This window comes from Drosophila ficusphila, unplaced genomic scaffold, assembly GCF_018152265.1.
Source record: "Drosophila ficusphila isolate 14025-0441.05 unplaced genomic scaffold, ASM1815226v1 contig_286, whole genome shotgun sequence".
NCBI lineage: Eukaryota > Metazoa > Arthropoda > Insecta > Diptera > Drosophilidae > Drosophila > Drosophila ficusphila.
This window is the reverse complement of record NW_025064189.1, coordinates 7,539,103-7,544,734: the sequence shown is the minus strand read 5'-3', so window position 1 is coordinate 7,544,734 and position 5,632 is coordinate 7,539,103.

Sequence of the window (5,632 nt, the reverse complement as noted above, 5' to 3'; positions counted from 1 at the left end):
AAGGAAAATGAAAAACGGCGACAGCAGAGGGTTTTGGGGATTAGGAGAATGTCACTGTGGCTAGAAATGTAGAAATGGTGCCCTGGGTGGAATCGGAGAATCTGTGACGTCGACCGAGTGTATTGACTGGGCAAGAACATCTCGGGAAATTGGCTGGATGGGCAAAAATGAGGAAGGGGCAGTAGTGTGGGTGGTGGGTGGTGGGTGGTTGGGGGGTTTGTTTCTGCAGCAGCTTCAAGTGCAGTCGGGCATTTGACAGCCCTGGCATATGCAAAATTTACATTTGAATTAAATATTTGGCACCCTGCGTCCAAGCACTGGCTATACAACTATATTCCAACATACCTACATATATATCCATAGCCATTGCCCCTCTCGACCGCAACCACAACTGTCTGACATCTTCGGATCCCCTGCTGTCTGGTCCTCCACCCACTCTGCAATTTGGGCGGATTAACTTTATCCTTTTTCATGGGGTTCTGCTACCCCTTTGGCCCCTCTTTGGGGAGGGGTTGGTTGGGATTACGGAAAGGTGTGTGATAATAAGGATTACAGTCCAGAAAAGAGGCTTACAGCAATTACATTGCTCAAGACTTTTGGCAATATAATTAACCTAAGAGAAGAAATATTTTATACATTTGTGTTTCTTATTTTAAGGAATACCTCGTTTATTGTTCTTGTCATTAGTATTTTGTTATTTACTTTTATCAATTTTATTTTTATTGAAAGTGCATTTCCCAGCTTCGTTTATTTTATAGGATATTTCCAAGTTTACTAACCTTTGTCTCAGATTTCTGACTTCCTTCTAATTCGGAATACACAAAGTGGCCAGTTTCTCCTGAATATTTCACCCGACTTATCCCCCTCTGCCACTGAGTTTTCTAGTTTCCTTTCATTTTGCTTAGTTTTTAATTAAATCAAAATATGTTGCACCAACTGAATGACCGAGTGACCAAAAAAGAAAAATTCTGAGTGGGAGTGGCCTCTCCGATCGGAGCAATGGCGATTTCCAGTTGGGTCCAGGCAGAAACCCATCCCAACCCAATCCAATCCAATCTTCGGGTCAGAAAGAGGCAGCATCTGCGGATGACCAGGGCTTTGTGGGTCAGGTTACGAAACCCGTTTCTGGGTTCTCGGTTCTCGATTCTGGTTTCCCTTCTCTCTCTTTCGCTCGCCTGTGATTGGAAGAGTCCGAAAAGTAAGAAGGGTCTGTTCTACCTGCCATTTGACGTGTCCGTCCGTTGTCCGTTGTCCGCTAAGCGGAGTTGCAGAGGACCACAGAGTCATCAAGTCGCAACCACATCATTAATAAGCCTCCGAAATGGAGGGCTCAGGGTAGGTCCTCTTCGAAAAGGAAAGGGTAGCTCCTAACCAAGTAAACTATTGTCCTAATGGTTAACACGTCGTGGCTAATGAGGCGCAACCGAGAGAATCTAAAAGGTGCTCGACTCACATGCTTGGGGAAAAAGGCGACAGTCAGCCTGATTAATTTGTGGGAACACGAATTCTCAAGGGGTTTCCTAAATTGTTTGTTTTACCCCTTTCAAATAGTTTTATAATCGCAGAGAGAAGTTTTTTATGCAATAAGAGAACTAGAAAATCCGGAGGTCCGAAAATTTCTTATTAAAATATCATGCCATCTTTCAATGCTTGATGAACTCTGAAACATTTTAACAATATTTTTTGGTTGCTCTTAAAATATGCTTCCCTATTTTACGAAAAACTTTTTCATTGGCAATTCATTCCACCTGCCCATGAAAATCTGTTCTCCGGTCTCCAAAACTCCAGCTGCAGATTTCCGACCAACTTCTTAGGAGGCAGCCTCGGTTCAGAGTTCATTTTCCGAGCACACTCAGCGTAATCACCGCCCAGATGATTCCCCGCTTTTGTTCGGGGACAGAAACACTTGTCGACTGAGATTCCCGACTCGGAGAAAGAAACACAGAGAAGAGACATTCGGAGGGAGTTGCAATTGAACTGCACTCGAGGGAGCAGGCACCGAAAATAGAAAAGTAATAACAAGGAACTTATGCTAATAGCGCGTACCAAAGGAGCCAAAAGAAAACAAACAACCGACAACAACAGGCGGCGGGCAATTCATAAAAAATGTATTGTACTTGGGGAAAACCGAGGGAAACCGAGGAAAAGCGGGGTGAAAGGCGGAGAGGCCACGACCTCGGAGTGCAATAAAAATTAGAGTGCGCAGGCGCAGCCGGAACAGAAAACAGAAAACATGGGGAAATATGTTTATTAGAGGTCGAAGGGGAAAACAAAGGAAGAAAGGAAGCTGCAGGAGTCGGGGAACCTTTTAGGCACCATCATCAGTCACTGGGTGTGAGGTGGCCAAAAAGTGGCAATAGATCTTTTCCCTGGGGTTTTTCAGAGGGCGGACTGCATAAATCATCTCATAATTGACTAGGTATTTCACTGGTATTCCAGGAAAAGAACTTAATGACTCCACTAAAGATGATCTATTATGGGCGAAGAAGAGGGGGTGATAATATTTGGTTGACATAGGTTGCATTACTTCAAAATTAAGTGCTATTTAGAGTGCAGAAAGTGACATAAAGGTACTTAGACAATCCCTGAATAATGGAGGAAAAGCATAAGATGTTTGCTGATAATATATTACTTATTTGGCAAAGTAGATAAAAATATATTCCAAATAAAAATGTTTCCTGGTAAATAGACTCATTGAATTGGCGAGATCGTTGCCCAGATGACCTCTAACCCAATTCTGGTTGCCAAAAGGAAAGTTTTCAGCCAGTGCAACGCCTTACATTCCACTTGATTTCCCTTTAATATCTCCTCGGGCGGTGCATAAACAAATTTCGGATTCGAGCAGCTGCGAATGATGATGCAGAGGATTTTCTTCTAAATCATCTCGGGAAGCTTTGGCATATTTTTCCCATTTCCCATTGCCACCAAAACCCCTGACCCGTCCACTTTGTAGACTGTAGACGAGCTCCGTAGGGAGCTGTGGCAATTTATTACCTGCCATTTACCGTTCCTCATTATTAATTGCAAGGCAATTAATCAGTTTTACTTGCGTTCAACGAGGCGTATACGCAACCCTCTCCCGCTCTTCCCGAAACGAAAATTTGAATGAATTGAAATGCAAATCGCTGAAGTAAATAAACTTTCCCGGGGAAATCGGGGAGATGACTTTAAGACACCGAAAGCGACACAGTGTGAAATCGGAAAAGCGGAAATTCGTGTCTCCCTTATGTGTCCGCTCTGATTTTCCTCCCAACCTCCCATCTTCCTCCGAATTTTCCACTGCATGTTTGTCCGCAGGACGTGGCAATAAAATGCATCGACAGCTTCGCTTCTGTCCAGTTCTCGTTCCTGTTTCTGTTCCCCTTCCGTTTGGGAGTGTTTTTCCCCCCGTATTACGATATATTTCTATTCGATTTCCAAGTTTCAGCTGCATAAGTACAGCCTCCCCCTCGGAAAATCCTTCCCTTGGAAATCCACCAAGGCCGCTGTCCCTTACTCAATAAAACTTTTTGATTTCCGCTCGAATAGACGAAACTTTTTAATGCGGATGCTCTGCCAGCAGCAGAAATGTGAAAAAAAGAGCGGAATAAAAAGTGAGAAGCGAGCGGAGAAGAACGAAATCAAATCAAACCAAATTGAATCGAATCCAAGGCAAAACAAAAGCCATCATCGAAGAGAAGAGCAATGGAGAGGTGGTTGTAAAAAACAGAAATTTAAATGTAGAATCAGAATCAATAGCGAGGCGACTAAACACCTGCCAAATCGCCCTCAGTTCCATTTTAATTCAATTGGATTACTTTCCATTGCATGTCGAAGGGGTAGGATTTTCCAGAGGGGCTTAGAATGTTGAATGTTAGAGGTACGAAAATCGCAACACGAGGGACACTTTTTGCCGCCACATTGATTGGCGAGTGGCTCCATTGCAATTCGTTCTCCATTTCAGACCATCGCATCGCGTGGGGCTTCCCCATCGTTTCTGCAAATTCCCGATTAATGCACTCTCGGCGGCGAAACACCTTCAGCACATTTCACTGCTTTGCTTTCCAATCGCTCGAATGGCCCAAGAATTCAAAACAAAAGTGAAACAGAATTGAATAAAGCCAAACAAGGTAGCAATTAATGAATGAAAAGAACTCTGAATGGTACACGTAGTTGAGTGATTGGCAAGAAAGTGACTAATGTGATTCGCATTTGGGCAAACAATGCAAATGCAATTTCCAAAGTAATTTACGAATTAAAAGGGTTGATTTAGAACTTAACAATGGTGGATTATGTTACAGGGGATACACTTTCGGAACAATAAAAACCTTTGCGGAAGGATAATAGCACTAAGATCAAAAAGACGTTTAGTAAGCAATTACTAATTTAGCAAAATAATTCTCAAAGTTAAAATAGAAATACATTACTCATTGGTGTATTTTGATTTAAAAAACCAACAAATTGGGATCTCTTGTATTTAATAACTTGATATTAAAACTCTTAAAAGCCAGGAACTATCTCGTAGTTCTTAGTAATTCATCTGGACACTCCACATCCACCTGAAGGTACCTCCGCCTTTGAAAAACCTTCGATTAACCCCATCTTGAGGAGAATAAGCACCGAAAGCGAGGCATTAGCAACCTCGACTGCACTTAAGTCCGGAACACGAGACGCCGACCGAGTGGGGAATCATGGCAGCATCTCCATCTCCACTTCCCAGCCAGAGAATAATGGAGACCTTGGCATCGCTCGTGCCAACTCCTCGAGAGTTCTCCTGGCCAGGAGCGGGGATGGGGACCAGATGAAACCGAAACCCAAGCCGAGAACGGAGACAAAGCCACGCAGCAGCGAAGGAAGGGCACAATCACCGGAAGAAAAGCGAGGCAGCTGGAATCTGATAGGAACATCATCTCGAGAATTTCCGGCAAATGCAAGTGCAAGTGCGTTGCGTTAAGGTGGATGCTTCGCTGGGTGAGGTGGGGGGTGGGGGATAATGCCGGATCGGGGGATTATGATGACTACATAGAGGGGGTGAGGATTGAAAGCGAGTGTTGACGCTTCCAGCTGCGGGGTTAATAAGCGATTTAAGCGACGCGATAACGAGTTGTGGAGTACACGAAGTGCTCTCCATTTCGCTCCCCTCCGCAGCAGCTTCACTTTCAATACAAGTCCCTCGATGGGGATTAAGCTGATGCCAGACAACACTGCGGGAAATTCCGGGTGCCAAAGTGGCTGCAGAATATATGAAATTGTATTTATGAAATATATAAAAAAGGTCGCTTAAATCCATTGAACATATTTTCAACTGTGGTTGAAACAAGTCAACAAATATCTAACTTAATCTTTAAAATGTTTAAACTGACATTTAATCCCCAATTATTATAAAATTGTTTCACCTTTAAATACTGAAGTCAATTATTGATACCTAAATTCAATTAAAATTCTATTTATTAACCTATTTCAAATGCATTAACCTTTCTGCAATATTTTTCCACATGCAAAATCCTGAACCTCTTCTCACCTCCTTTTTCCCCCTTGGAAAGCTGCCTTTGTGCTGCCTGCTAATGGATGTGACAAGGCTTGTCCTGGCTGATCCTGCCTCGTTCCTGATTAAGTGCAACTTTGACGTGGAACGGTTTAATTGCTGGAACAC